We start from the raw sequence: 16,276 nt of genomic DNA, 5'->3' as shown, positions 1-16,276 counted from the left end.
ATTATAAATAAATAAAATAAAAATTAAACAAAAAAATAAAACATCTATTAGATGTTTAAAAAAAAAAAAAAAGAGTGAGACAGGTGCAATATTTCCCCCATCAGATCCATTTGTCACTGGCTGAAAGCTTCCCATCCCCAGGAGGCCTGAGCGCTCTGCTCAGGGAGTCCTCAGGCAGAGCCTCAGCGGCAGCAGTGGGCAGCCGGGCTTCTGGGGAGCAGCCCCCGGGGACCGTCCCCGTGCGCCTGGCTGCCAGCGGCTCTGCGGAGGAGGAAGCCTTCCCTGGCCCTTGGGCCGCGAGCCTGGGCCTGCGGTTGTGCGGTCGCCGGCCGAGCAGAGCGCCCGCGGGGGCTGCCTGGGCCCCGGGGTTGCAGGCTGCGGGCCGCCAGCTCTAGCCCCAGTGGGGGCGAGGCCCTGCAGCCCACGGCGGCTCACGGCGGCCCACGGCGGCCCACGGCTGAGCAGGCCGGGCTGGTGGGCCGGCGGCTCCCGCTCCCGCTCCGTGGGGGGCTCCTTCTCCCCGCTGCACACCCCACCCCACCCCACCCCACCCCGCTTGTGCGCACTCTCTGTCTCTCTGTCTCTCCCTCTCTCTGTCAAATAAATACATTAAATCTTAAAAAATTAAAAAGGATACATCCCAGGATCCAGACTTAAGCTTGGGCCTCGTAGTTACACGCATCCATCAATTCCCTTTGCTCAAATTATTCATTTCAACTGCGTTTTGTTGTTGTTGTTGTTGTTGTTGTTACTTTGAACTGGAAGAGGCTCATCTTACCATTAAAAATACTTGTAAATCATATATTACTTTCACTTTTCTTTCTCGGATTTTAACATTTTAGGATACAAATTCTTTTTTTTTTTTTAAGTTGTAGTAAAATGTACTTAACATAAAATATACTTTTTGTCTTAGCTCAGGTTGCTATAACTGAATACCATACCCTGAGTGGCTTAAACACTAGAAACGTATTTCTACTTTTTTGGAAACTGGCAAGTTTGAGATCAGGGAGCCAGCATGGTTGGGTTTGAGTGCAGGCTTTCTTCCTGATTTATAGATGCCCACTTTCTCGCTCTATCCTCATGTGGCCAAAAGAACAAGAAACTTTCTTCTGTCTCTTCTTAGAAGGGCTCTAAGCCCATTCATGAAGGCTCTACTCTCGTGACTTTAATTAATTCTCAGATGCCCCACCTTTGAGTAGGATCACATTGGCAATTAGGGCTTCAACACACAATTTTGGGGAGGACACAAATATTCAGTCCCTAGCACCATTTTATCCATTTTTAAGTCTTATTAGTTCCTCCACATTGTTGTGTAACCATCACCATTATTCATCTACAGAACTTTTTCATCACCTCAACCAGAAACTCTGTGCCTATTAAACAGTAATTCTGGGGGCACCTGGGTGGCTCAGTGGGTGAGCGTCTGCCTTTGACTCAGGTTGTGATCCCAGGGTCCTGAGATCAAGTCTCGCATCAGGGAGCCTGCTGCTCCCTCTGCCTGTGTCTCTGCCTCTCTCTGTGTCTCTCATGAATAATAAAATAAAATCTTTTTTAATAAACCCAATAACTCTGCATTACCCCTTTTCCTTGCCCCTGTTAACCACTGTACTACTTTTTCTCTGTGAATTTGCCTCTTCTAGATACTTTATATAAGTGGAGGTGTACAATATTCCTTCTTTGCATATGGCTTATTTCACTTAGCATACTGTCTTCAAGGGTCATCCGTGTTGTAACATGTGTCAGAATTTCATTCCTTTTTCAGGCTGGCTACTATTCCATTGTATGTATATACTACATTTCATTCATCTGTTTATTTGTCGATGAACGGTTGGGTGGTTTCCATCTTTTGGCTATTGTGAACAACGCTGCTGTGAACCTTGGGGCATGAGCACGTTCTGCCAGTAGGAGCTCAGATCAGTCCTGAGGTGTCGTTCAGCGTACTCTGTGGGCAGCTGCTTCCACAGCTTCAAGATTGGCTAAGAGCCCCAATATCTCACCCTCTCTTATTCCTACCTGTTGCCTTATCCCTTTCAAAGTGAATTATATAAATGAATCCTGCAGTCAGACAGTTCTGTTTGATTCCTACCTCTTCCACTTACTAGACTGCTATTTGTTTATTTTCTTCCAACATTTTATTTAAATTCCTGTTACCATACAGCATCATATTGATTGCAGGTATAGAATTTAGTGGCTGAGCACTTCCATACATCACCCGGTGCTTATCACAACAAGTGTGCTCTTAATGCCCATCACCCATTTAACCCAGCCCACCACTCTCCTCCCCTCTCGTAACCAACAGTTTGTTCTCTATAGTTATGAGTCTGTTTCTTGTTTGCCTCTCTTTTTTTCCCCCTGTTCATTAATTTTGTCTTTTTCTGATTGACTTATTTTGATTAGGATAATATTCTCTAGCTCCATCCACATCATTGCCAATGGTAAGATTTCATTCTTTTATGGCTGAATAATATTCCATTGTATTATATATACCACATCTTTATCCAGTCAGCAGTCAATGGATATTTTGCCCTTACTAGCTTTGAACCTTTGACTAGTTATTTAACAATCACAACTATACCCATTAACAATTATTTTAATATCTACCAATATTAAAATAGGATTTTGTGCAAGCACCAAAATCCACCTCTGAATAATATATACAAAAAAAAAAAAGAATAAAATAAAAGGACATTTTCCCCAAACTGATGGGGAAACAGACTTGAAAAAAGGAATATTTAGTCACTAGGGGTGACTGACTCCAGGATTAAGCCTGGAGTGACAGAAACCAGCTATTTCATCTCTCATTGAGTCATTTCCCTTAAGATTTTAAGTTGCAGAAGAGGGAGTCTGATAGAGTTGATCCTATACCCATTCATCTGTTGGCTGGGGTCAGGCTAGAGTGAGTGGGGAAAGGAGTGGTCATGAAAGGCAGGTGGTCAGTAATAAGAGAAAGGATGTTCCAGGATCCCTTTGACCTCTGAAGACAAATCAGAGCATCTGAATTTACCATCCCACTAATAATGGTACACAGTTGTAATCCCCAAAAGGAAATTAGAGTGCTTCTGGGACACCATTTAATTTTTTTCATATACACCCTAAAATAGAATGAAAACTCTTTTTTTTTTTTTTTTTTTAGAATGAAAACTCTTAAATTAGAGTAGTGTTTCTCAAATTTTAATGTGCGTATGAATTACCTGGGGATCTTGTTAAAATACAGATTCTGATTCAGTAGATCTGAGGCAAGCCTGAGATTTGCACGTAACAAACTCACAGGTCGATGCCTTTGGTGCTGACCTATGAACAACATTGTGAGAACAAGGCATTGGAAAATTGTGTGTGGAGCAACAGTTTGATACTAATAATCATCTTTTTATTTTTATGTTATATATAATTCAAAAATTTAAATTTCTTTTATTGAGATACAATTCATATACTATAGAACTTATCTGTTTATACTGTACAGGTCAATGGCATATTGTGTATTCACACGATTGGGTAAATACCACCACTATCTAATTTCAGAACATTTTCATTATCCCCAAAAGAATTCTCCCATGAGTAGTCATTCACCACTTCTCCCTTTCCTCAGCTCCTGGCATCCACCAAACAACACTCTGTCTCCATGGAGTTGCCTATTCCGGATATTTCATATAAATGAAATCATATAATGTGTCACCTTTTATGTCTGGCTGCTTTAAGTTAGCATAATGTCTTCAAGGTTCATCCATTCAGGGCAAGCCTGAGCCTTCAAATCTTTTTATGGCTGAACAATATTCCATTGAATGGACATCTCACCTTTTGTTTATCCTCTCATCATTTGAGGTTATTTCCATTTTTTTTACTATTATGAATAGCGATGTGACATTTGTGTGCATATTTACGTGTTTACATACTTCAGATCTCTTACATATATCTAAGAGTGAAACTCTATGTTTAAATTTTTGAGAAAGTACCAAACCTTTTCACACAGAGCTGCTTCATTTTACACACCCACCAACAATGTCTGAAGGCTTTCATACTCCACATCCTCATCGACACTTGTTACTATCAGTCTTTGATTATAATTATTCTAGTGAGTATAAAGTGGTATCTTACTGTGGTTTTTGCATTTCTCTAATGACTAATCATGGTAAGCATTTTTTCATGTGCTTATTGGCCATTTATGTATTTCCTTTGGAAAAATATCAACTAAAATCTTTTGTCCATTTTTAATGGTGTTATTTAATCTTTTTATTATTTAGTTGTAAGAATTCCTTAAATCTGGATACTATTTGTTCAAAAGACCATTCTTTTCACCCATTGAATGTTGTTGGCAGCCTTGTCTAAATCAACTGACCATAGATGTGTGGGTTTATTTCTGGACCCTCAATTCTGTACCATTGATCTATCCTTATGCTGGTACCACAGAGTCTTAATTACTATAGCTTTAGAGTAAATTTGAAATTAGGAAATATAAGTTCTCCACCTTGGTTCTTCAGTAAATTATTTTGGGTATCCTTTTGTCCCTTGCATTTCCGTAAGACTTTTAGAATCATCTTGTTAATTTGTCAAAAAGGAAAATTTCTTTGGGTTTAGTCTTTCTTTCTTTCTTTCTTTCTTTCTTTCTTTCTTTCTTTCTTTCTTTCTTTTCTTTCTTTCTCTTTCTTTCTTTCTTTCTTTCTTTCTTTCTTTCTTTCTTTCAGATTTTATTTATTTATTCATGAGAGACACACACACAGAGAGAGGCAGAGACACAGGCTGAGAGAGAAGCAGGCTCCATGCAGGGAGCCCAATGCAGGACTCTATCCTGGGACTCCGGGATCATGCCCTGGGCGGAAGGCAGATACTCAACTGCTGAGCCATCTGGACATCCATTAGTTTTCTCTTCTTAGGGTGGAAGAGTAGTTATTAATTTGAGATCATCTATCTTTCTTTAAAAAAAAAAAGGTTGTACTTATTTATTTGAGATAGAGAGAGCATGAGCAGGAGGGAGGAGCAGAAGGAGAAGAAGCAGACTCTCCACTGAGCAGGGAGCCTGACATGGGGCTTGATCCTGGTATTCTGGAATCATGACCTGAGCTGTAGGCAGATGCTTAACCAATTGGTGCCCCTGAGATCGTCTTTCTTAATATAGGCATTTTACAGCTATAAATTTCCCTCTAAGTTATGGTTAACTTAGTCTCATAAGTTATGGTATGCTCACCTCGTAAGTTATGGTATGTTGTGTTTTAACTGCATCTCATAAGTTATGGTATGTTGTGTTTTAGGTTTATTCATCTCTAAGCATTTTCTGATTTTCCTGCGATTTCTTCTTTGAAGCAGTTTCTTAAGAAGGTGTTTAATTTTCACACTTTTGTGACTTTTTCAAATTTCCTTCTGTTATTAATTTCTAATTTTATTCTTTTGTGCTCAGAAAAGATACTTGGTATGATTTTACACCTTTTAAATTTATTGATATTTGTATCAATAAAAACATTGAGAGCCTGGAGAATATCTCATGTACATTTGAGAAGAATGTGCATTCTCCCATTCTTGAGTAAAATGTTCTCTCCATTAGGTGTGGTTGGCTTAGAATGCATTTCAAGTCTTCTATTTAATTGTTGATTTTTTTTTGTCTCTTGTTCTATTATTGAAAGTGGAGTATTTGAAGTCTTCAACTATTATTGTTGAATTGTCTATTCCTCCCTTCAATCCTGTCAGTTGTTGCTTCATGTTTTTTTGGTGTTCTATTGTTAGGTGCTGTTGTCTTTTAAATCAGAGAGGAGGGAAAAAGAAGAGTTATAAACAAAATTTCATTTATTCTTTTATTTTTATCCATATATTTGCCTTTACAGGCCCTCTTTTTTCTTTACGTAAATTTAAGTTACTGTGTAGTATCCTTTCATTTCACCCAGAAGGACTCTGCTATTTTTTGTAGGGGAACCCTCAGGTTCATTTACTGGCTTCTTATTTAATTTTTTTTAGAAAGAAGATGATGTAACCATAGAAGTGGCTATGAAATCTTTAGAGATAACTGATTAAATGATAAAACAAAAATTAGTCCTTGTTATAAAAAATATTTTGCATTCTTTGGAAATACTGTAGTTCTTTTATTTTGATCCAGTTCTATAGGTTCTCTTGTTTCTAAAACTGAAAAAAAAAATTTCTGTAAGAGCGATGGAAAAACCTTTCTTGAATGTAGCAATACTAACAATTAAATTATGAAAAGCACTTCAGTCTTCAATTGTGAAATAAATTCTTCGTGAAATCAAATCTAAGTCGGTAAACAATGGTGTTTGTTTTAAAAAAAACCTGAACAAATAATGGCAAGTTTGGATAAAGACACAGAACATAATTCTTGAATATTGAGTGATAGGATTGTCTTTCATAACTCCTTCCAAAGTGTTTTATACATATTAATTTAAACATCACAAGTGTTCACTGGTAGATCATTTATCCACAAGTGTTTGCCAGTAGATCGTTTGTCCCAGAGATAGAGGATGGAATTGAAGATACAATTAATATTGGAGCCTGGAATTATAATTCTTTTTACCAGAAGCAAATGTTGTTTCTCTCAGAATAGCCCTGGACCTTTGGAGAGGGCTAGTGGCCTAGTAGCGTTTGCCTTTAATCATGGACAGAGAAGAATCTAAAATTGGCCTTGGCAAATGGCAAGTGTATTTAGTGGCCTTGCACCATAGAAACATGTCAATTTGCAATGTACAGTAATCCCACACTATTTCTGATCTTGCCCATCACAGACTCTCTTGTTTCCTTTGCCAGGTAGACAGGGAGGCAAGTTCCTTTCTTCAAGTCACTGAGGAACTGACTCCTGTCATAACACATCTGTTGTTATCATTTGGGCCAAGCAAGCCTTGTTGATCTTATTCATGAATACTACTATGCTCAAAGTTCTTCTGGAGAGCTCCTTCCCAACGTGACTCATCAGGAAGTTTTCTCAGAAACTTAGTGGCTATCTGTGAGGTCCAGCCACTAATGATCTACCTTCCTGTTCAGGCAGGATATTTTCCTTTTGCCAACTAAAGAAATTCTTTTTATAAAGAGTCTTCCTGCTGAGCTTTTGGAGGATTAAGTGCCTAGTTGAGTGCCCTCCACCAGGAAAAGCTGGAATGGATTTGGTTTATTTCTTAACTTTGTGGATTCCACCCATAGTTGAGGGCTTGATCTGAAGTCTTACGCATCTTGAATGTGATGCATTGAACAGGAAGAGTAGAACAACCCTTTTCAATAAATCTTGATACTTTATGAATATCAGGTCTAATGCTAACCCAATATGATTTTTCAAGTGAAGTCTTGTTGATAGAGGAGCTATTTTTCTCAAGGTCTCTCCATCTAGCAGGGTACCAGAGGCCTAGTTTATTTACTTCTTCCACTAGGTGGCAGGACTTTTAAGCAATGTCGGTAATGTGTCCCAGAAAGTTCTCTTGGAACAGAGAAGTTAGAATTGTCAACATTTGATGCAGGTCAAGAAGTTTAACTGGATTATGCCTCTGGGTTTCTATGATTACCTTGCTCTACATTCCTCCCTGTAATGCAGTTTATTTTTCCAGACAAACAATGCATTAGAATGTGTTTTTGCTTTTGGCATGATGTCTCCATTGCAGAAATTATTTTAATCACAGAAATTTGACTGAAACATCTGTGGTTTCTTGTTTTCAACAGGAAAGAGGAGTGCACTCTGGACTCTGAAATGACAAAGGATAGAATCTTTCATTTCCATCTTGAAATGTCAAGGGAGGAGGATGGAGTGTTGGTGCTGGTGGGAGAAGGTTGGAGTGTTTGGGTCTGAATAGAATGAAACTACATAAAAGGAAATAAAAGGTATGATATTTAAGATGTGGCAAATACTACAAATGTAACACAGAGTCAGTTGCTTCTATTAAGGAGTATCTCATGGATTATTGGGTTCAAATTATGTTTTGGACATTTTGGCCCATGATTCAGTGTGAGTGGCATTTGGGGTGATCCTGGCTAATTGAGAAATTAGTCAAGATATGTTAGAAATCATGTCATCGAATACAAGTGAAAAATATTTTCCCAGCAATCTGAAAGCAAACTGGTGAAAAATGAAAAAGTCAAATTACCATAAACGCTTTAACTTTTGTTATGGGCAGTTGTGAATAGCATCACTCACTCTCAGATAACTGGAGCTTGAGTTGCATGAAATAAGCTTTTGGAATTAAGTTGATGGGTGGTCTTTATTTTACTTTGTTACTCTGGCACTTGGGTACCAATACTTAATATTCATGATTAAGTCCAAGGAGGAAAATGCTTGAAATTACAACCTTCTTTTGTGTTTGGGGAAGAATCTAGTTTCAGCCAAGCTTTTCATTTAACCAACATGTTTTAACTTTCCCTAACAGAGAAGGAGTAGAGTTCCAAGTACTATTAGATGTTTACCTTTGGTTCACTTGCTGTAGAATGCAACAGGTTTACGGATGTGTCTCCAATACGAAGACAGGGAACCTGTTCCTTTCTCTCTCCTGCAACACAAACGTCACAAAAGCCTATATAGGCTATTATATAATGCAGATCCAGCTATTGGGAAAATTCAGGCATAAACACGCCCCAAACATATCCTCTATTGTCTCCTTGGCTGCTCCCATGAATGTCTGGCTCTCACAGACAGGTGCCCTTATTTATAAACACCCTCCATGAAGATAGCCAAAGGTGTAAGGTGTGCCTGTCAGGGTGAGTGATGGGTGCCGTAGGGCCGAGTAAATGGGTGGGACGGTAGGGAGTTGAAACGTGATCTCTTCTAATCTCTTGGCCTGGGACACCTCGAAGCTCCTCCTGCTACTTCCCACTTACAGTCCCTGTTTTTTTCAGATCTGGGAGGTGGAGAGAAGTAAATAAATAGCCTGTGTCTGTGGAGGGGGGATGGGATGAAGAGACATTTGGGGAGTTTAATCCCAGTCAGTGAATTTCAAAAAGCCCCTCATGCGTGAAAACAAAGCTCTCAAGGGGTGGTTCTTTGAGTTTCACCTTGGTGGCCCTTGCAGCGCTGCAGGTCCTGCCTTTGACCCACTGCTCTGCCAGCCATGCTCCTTTTGCCTCTTGAAATTCCCTGGGTGGTGGAAGCTAGGGTGAGGTAGGGAAATACTTGAAAAGAACGGCCACTGTGAAATCTTCTTAGTTGGCTGTGTAAGCCAACCCCTTTGGTGACTTTTGAAACATTGGTTGGATCCATCACACACTGGTTTTCAGACCTGTAAAATGCAAATATTCTCTTATCCTCTATAAGAATAAGAGAATATTTTTGATTTCATGTTAGTACTCATTGAATTCAATAGTTTGTGCCTGATAAAGTGTTATGATCTCATGACTCTGCATGCTTTTGTCTTGAGGAAGGAAACTTGGGCAGCCCCGGTGGCTCAGCGGTTTAGCGCTGCCTGCAGCCCAGGGTGTGATCCTGGAGACCCGGGATGGAGTCCCACGTTGGGCTTCCTGCATGGAGCCTGCTTCTCCCTCTGCCTGTGTCTCTGCCGTTCTCTCTCTCTCTCTCTCTCTCTCTCTCTCTCTCTGTCTCTCATGAATAAATAAATAAAATCTTTAAAGAGAGAGAGAGAGAGAGAAAGGAAACTTGACTTTGATGCCATTAATAAGCTAAGTTTTTTCTAAGAGGCAAAACCTTGTACAAACAAGTTCATCCGCCATAAAGGCAAGGCTTTGGAACTAGGCACATTTGATTTAAATTTCTAAGTCAGCATTTATTACACATAAATGACCCGGGACAAGTTATCTTCTTTGTGCCTTAGTTTTCTCCCTAAGAAGGGATACAATCTCCCTCTTTTTTTTTTAATTTTTATTTATTATTTATGATAGTCACAGAGAGATAGAGAGAGAGGCAGAGACACAGGCAGAGGGAGAAGCAGGCTCCATGCACCGGGAGCCCGACGTGGGATTCGATCCCGGGTCTCCAGGATCGTGCCCTGGGCCAAAGGCAGGCGCCAAACCACTGCGCCACCCAGGGATCCCCAATCTCCCTCTTTAAGTGCGGTGGCTGAGTGAGTGCCTAATATTAAGTGTGGAGCACACAGTCTCATGCAGAATATGGGCTCGGTGCCTGCCAACTCCTGATTTATGACAGCACCTGTTTTAAAACAAGAATCAAGGGCAGCCCGGGTGGCTCAGCGGTTTAGCGCCGCCTTCAGCCCAGGGCGTGATCCTGGAGACCCGGGATCGAGTCCCACATCGGGCTCCCTGCATGGAGCCTGCTTCTACCTCTGCCTGTGTCTCTGTCTCTGTCTGTGTCTGTCATGAATAAATAAATAAATAAAATCTTTAAAAAAAAAATAAAACAAGGATCAATCATGAAGCAGCACCTCTAAAATGTTGTCTTCTTGGTCAAATTTTAATCACAGGAGAAAAGGTTTTCCTGGATGTATTGGAGTGTTCTGTTTTCCCTCTCTTGGAAGAAACCCTAGGTACAAGAAGGGCAGTTAAAGACAATGTTTGGCGAATGGGAAATGAGTAGAACACAACTGGTGTCCTAATCAGGAAGATTTTTTCTTCTTCTGGTCATAGAATTTTCATTTGCCCCTATTAATACCATTTCAAGAGATGAAAGTGTGTATGTGCCTTTCTCTACCCAAGTGACCGCATCTTGGAAGATACTTACGTACTCCTACCTGTTTGACAAGAATCTCATTCTGAGGTTTAGAAAATATTAGGACTGGGAGAAACTATCCTTATTTTAAAAACAGAATGTTGGAGGACTTAGAAGGAGTTTGAGAACCTGGAGATGCCAGACAGTGAGTTCACAACAGAGCAGGATTTAAAATCCAGAGTATTTGATTTTTAATCCAAAACCCTGTATTTCAGAAAGGGTGATTCATTGCAAGTGGTTGTGTGTTTCATCTCTTAGCTGCTACTCTTGGTTGATGAGAAAGATGAAAGCTGACATTAAGAAGGTAGGCTTGGGACGCCTGGGTGTCTCAGCAGTTGAGTGTTCGCCTTAGGCTCAGGTCGTGATCCTGGGGTCCCAGGATTGAGTCCCACATTGGGCTCCCTGTGGGGAGCCTGCTTCTCCCTCTACCTGTGTCTCTGCCTCTCTTTCTGTATCTCTCATAAATAAATAAAATCTTAAAAAAAAAAAAAAAGGTGGCCTTTTTTGCTTGTCTTCAAACAATCCTTTATTGACTTGAAAGAGAAGAGGCAGATGGATTTCCAGGGCCAAAAAGGCAAGAATCAAGAATGGCTTTTCCAGGCTGCAATCACCCTACAAGTTTCTGTTTGGGGCAAATATTGGAATATTGAATCTCAAGTTTGCCATTTATTCTATCAATTAATGATAAGCACAGACTCACTGATTTGAGGAGCATCTAATTAATATAATTTGTGGGAAATCAGAGGCATATTTATTAAAGATGTATGAGGAACTATCTCACATGGGTATGTTTTGATTAGTGTCTGAAACTAAATCATAGTGAGATTTCTCAGGCTTTACAACTATGCGTTAAAAATTAACAACGAGTCTCTGGCCAAAATCTTCTCTCTAACCTGTGTTCCATATCTTATTCCAAGAGCAGCATACTTGGCCAAGCATACCGGATGGGACATCTGCAACAGGGATTGGAAAGGAGAATTTTGCCCTCAGTTTGAAGGTGTTATTTTTCCCATGGTTTGATTTGCCTGGCATTCTTTGCCTGGCATTTTTTTTTTTTCCCTTTGCCTTTGCAAGGAAAGGGAGAAATGAGGAGTGTTAGTTGCTGACGAAGTCAAGAGGGCGCTGAGGCTGGCTGGGTTTATTACTTTTGGCCGATAAATAGTGTGATGTGGTTTTACTTCCTATTTGTAGAGCCTTTCTAGAAACCTGGGCCCTGTTCTTTAGTGAGTCCTTCTTGTCGGCTTATATACATATTAAAAGAGAGAGAATGAAAGTCCAAAAGAAGGAAAGGAATTTTAAAAAGCAGTTTCTTCAAGAGAACAGGGAATCCCACGGGGAAGCAATGGAATCAGAAGGGATAGCACAGAAGATGATTATCAGCATGTCAAGTGTGCCTGTCTTTCCAGGATAGAATTTGTGGAATTTGCATGCATCATGTCCCTCTCCTCGCCCACTGGAGGTACTAATAATGAAAACAACAGCATCAGAGAGGACATGTATGTGCACATCCCAGTTCATCAGTGACTTGTTTGCACATATTATTTCATTTAAATAATGAAGGTATGGAGCACAAAGCAAACTTTTTGAGTTTTTGTATTGAAAGCCCCCAGGGCTTAGGCCCCAGGATGTCACTCCAGTGCAGCACAGAGCGGGAGTACGTGGGCCCGAGATCTAGGTATCTGGTTTTGGTTCTGCTCTGTCATCAAAGCCTTGAATACAGCATAAGCCCCCATCTGTTTTCTCATCTTTATTATTATTTTTTAAACTATTTATTCATTCATGAGAGACACAGGGAGAGAGAGAGGCAGAGACACAGGCAGAGGGAGAAGCAGGCTCCATGCAGGGAGCCCCATGTGGGACTTGATCCCGGGTCCCCAGGATCACGCCCTGGGCTGAAGGCGGCACTAAACCGCTGAGCCACCCGGGCTGCCCATGTTTTCTCATCTTTAATACAATAAAATTACATGAGATGATCTTTAAGAATCCTCCTAGCACTAACAGTCTAATTCTATGATCCGTTTCCCTTGATGGGGAGAAGTTTTCATCTTAGACAAGGCATCATTAGAATGTTGAAAGGCTCTCTCTGGAGAGCCTGGGTGGCTCAGTTGGTTAAGCACCTGACTCTTGATCTCAGTTCAGGTCTTGATCTCAGGGTCATGAGTTCAGGCCCTGCATTGGAGCCTACTTAGGAAAAAAAGAAAAAAAAAGAAAAAGAAAGGCTGTCTCTGCTCTTGGAGGAAACTGCATTGCAGCCAGCAGTTTGTTCAGAGGTTTATACTTGGTTTACAAAACCATTATCTTTTCAAGCATGCAACTAGCTAAAAAAAATTGCCTTCATCACCACGATTCTATTTTGAAAGAGAAAATTCTCCTTGAAAAGATTTAAGTGGGAGTGTGTACTGCACATATTGTGTAACTACCCCACCGTGTAACAAGTCTAACAAAAACAAGGATCATTTATTGGATGCTGCAAGCCAAGTCTTTTTGAATGTAATTCTAAGCCAGGAATATCTTCAATCTGCACACATAAATACTTATGTTACTTAAAAAGAAGTTTCTACATGGCTAGGCAAATATAGGAAAATGAAGAGCATGTGTGCATACACGAAAGGACGAGCTAACTGTGTTTCAGCAATGTTCTGGGGGGTGTGTGTGTGTGTGAGAGAAAGAGAGAGAGAGGAAAAGAGATTTAGGGAAGGTGGCAATGAATAAAAGAATGAGTATTGTAAATTCAGAGTTAAAAAATAAAATTGTAAGAATCTTGCTTCTTTAACCTGGAATGTAAGATTCCACTACATACTTGTTCATTTTACACAAGCCTTGAAAGGTGATCTTAAAACCAATGAGAGCAAATTCAAAGTAGCATGAGAGAGGGAAAAGTCCAGTCAGAGTATTGTCTTTCGTAGACCATCCGTTTCCAAGGTTTGGAGTTTTTATGTATATTTCTCCTTAGCTTCAAGAAAACTTTGTATTTTGTCACTGGGAGCTAGATGGTTTCCTAACACCAACTATGTGCTCTTCTTTTTTAGTAGCTTATTATTCATTTTAAGGATTCTTTTACATAAACAAACATTTAAAAAATAAACTTATTGGGCCACCTGGGTGGCTCAGTTGGTTGAGCATATGACTCTTGGTTTCAGCTCAGGTCATGATCTCAGGGCCATGGGATCGAGCCCTGCATCAGGCTCCACACTTGGCAGGGAGTCTGCCTGAAGAATCTCTCCCTCTGCCCTTCTCCCCTTGCGCACATGTGTGCTCTCCTGCTCAAGTAAATACATCTTTTTTTTTTAAGATTTTTAAAAAAGATTTTATTTATTTATTTATTCATGAGAGAGAGAAAAAAAGAGAGAGAGAGAGAGGCAGAGACACAGGCAGAGGGAGAAGCAGGCTCCATGCAGGGAGCCTGACATGGGACTCCATCCTGGGTCTCCAGGATCATACCCTGGGCTGAAGGTGGTGCTAAACCGCTGAGCCACCCAGGCTGCCCCCAAGTAAATACATCTTTAAAAAAAGAAGAAAATAAAAACCAAATCTATTATTTTGGCATAGTCTTAAAATCGTGGAAAAGTTGCTAAGATAGTGTGACGAGTTTCTAAACATCTGTCCCCATTTCCCCAGTGTTACATCTACACTGCGATGCACATTAGACAAAACTAAGAAATCGATATTGGCATGTTGTTATTAACTGAACTCCAGACTTTGTATGGATTTTACCTTTTTTCCACTCATGGCCTTTTTCTCTTTCAGAATCCAAACCAGAATACCATGCGGCATTTGGCTGGCCACGTTTCCTATGGGCAGGCAGAGGGGTCCACAGATTCCTCTAAGAAGCATTGCCTTTCAACTAGAGTTCCCCTCCACATGGTTCTGGAGGCACAGTGCTTATCTAGCCACCGATTGCCCCCAAAGTGGTTTTGGCTGCCCCCCTTGCCGTGCCATATGCAGAGCCCAGCCAGGGTGCTGGCTCGTCAGGTTGTATTGCAGGCCCCCTGGCAGGGGATGAAAGTCAGTGCGTACCAAAGCCGTGTGTCAGGGACAGGAGCGACGCTGCACGTTCAACTGGTGTGCTGTGTTTCGCATGGGTGCATGGTAGGGACTGAAGGAGCTCTGAGGCCTTTGTTCATAGCTGGTAGGGCTGGGCCCGAAGCCATGAGCCCATGAGGCAAAGGTTGATTCTGTGTGGGTAACCACGGTCTTTCCAGGCCCACCTCGTGCCTGGCACAAAGTGGGCTCCTAATAAATATTTGTTGACTGGATGAAGGCACAGAGAAGTGAGCCGCTGCGGGGCTGCAGGAACACCAGCAAAGCCAGGGAACCCCGCGGTTGGCCAAGGAAGGCATCTGGCGGGCTCCCTCCCCACCCAGGCAGCCTTGGCAGGGAGCAGGAAGGAATCCTCCCCAGCGGGGGGCAGTTTGGAGCTCCTCAGCTGTTCCTAGTTGGAAGGCTCCCTTCACTACATCACACCTGGCTGTATTTCAAAGATTAATGAACAGCATCTTGTCAGATTTAATATATTGCATTTGGGGAGTTGACTTTGACGATGTAATCATAAATTCCCTGAGCTGCGAATTATACCTTAAGGACTTCAATGAAGTTCTAGTGAGAACCAAAGAAACAGGAATCACTATAAAATGTAAAAAGTGCCAGTTTTGAGAGAAAACTGTAAATTTTCTAGGACATTAGGTTTCAAAAGAAGGATTACACACAGACTAAACAAAGTAGAAGTCATAAAAATTTAAAGACACCACAAAACATAACAAAAATAAGATCCTTTTTAGTTATGACAGAATTCTAAAAGGAAACTTACACCAAATTATGCCACCCAAGCAGAGCCATTAATTAACCTAATGAGAAAATATGTTCCATTTCCATGGCCAAAGCATGTCAGGAAGTCTTTGACATTTTAAAATAGGAAAGAAAGAGAGAGGGAGAAAGAGACAGAGACAGAAAGAAAAAGAAAAAGAAGAAAAAGGAAAAAAAAAAGGAAAGAAAGGAGAGAGAGAAGAAAGGAAAGAAAAGCAATCACAGCATTCTAAAAAGTTTTAGATATTAACTTATCAGTTCAGAAAACCTGAGGTACTTTTGATAACATCCTCAATGACCCCCTTGGGGAAATTTTTGCAATTGTTGCATAAATAAAATGTGGATTACAAAAGTGGTATTGGGAAACTCATAGGGAACCATCAGGAAACCAAGTATCAGGATCTTAAGTGTAAGCTTAGCCACTGACCCTCAGGCAGCACATCACAAGATGAATTTGAGCAACATGGAGGGAGCTGGAACCTCCCTTCAACCCTGCTCCCCTCAAACCAACACCAACCCCGTCGAAAGACTAGCACAGGACAAGAAGAGAGAAAAATACACATTCTGAAGCAAAAACAACATTTCCGGAAGCCTGCCCTCTTTCTGTTGCCTGGGAATTCTGCTGGTTTCGTGATTAATGTTGCTTACATCACAAGCAGAGTTGTTTCCTCTCAGGATGACCTTTTTCTTTTTAATTCCCCTCTTCCTGAGCGCCCTTGGGGACCCAAATCTCTCTTGGTGCGCTGAGCCCTGAGCCCAGTCAGAAGCTCCGACGAGGCCTGGGCAAACACGCTCTCTTCTCTCTCGTCTGATGAGGATTGGAGACCATGATGTTTCTGTTTCACTGAAGTTGTTTGAAGGAGTGGAGAGGTCGTGCGGGCTGGTGCT

At 41.0% G+C, this 16,276-nt stretch overlaps 1 protein-coding gene across 1 annotated transcript in view; it reads left to right on the top strand.

The window, feature by feature from the left end:
• ANAPC10 (anaphase promoting complex subunit 10) overlaps positions 1–9,336 on the top strand; it is a 228,208-nt gene extending 218,872 nt beyond the window's left edge. The window contains exon 6 of the transcript XR_011994967.1: positions 7,639–9,336. The gene's annotated coding sequence lies outside the window, so the exon portion shown is untranslated. The remainder of the gene's footprint in view (positions 1–7,638) is intronic.
• The last annotated feature ends 6,940 nt before the right edge of the window (positions 9,337–16,276 follow it).

This window comes from Vulpes vulpes, chromosome 10 (genome assembly GCF_048418805.1).
Source record: "Vulpes vulpes isolate BD-2025 chromosome 10, VulVul3, whole genome shotgun sequence".
Lineage (NCBI taxonomy): Eukaryota > Metazoa > Chordata > Mammalia > Carnivora > Canidae > Vulpes > Vulpes vulpes.
Note: the sequence above shows the minus strand (reverse complement) of the source record. Positions and strands in the feature narration are given on the sequence as shown.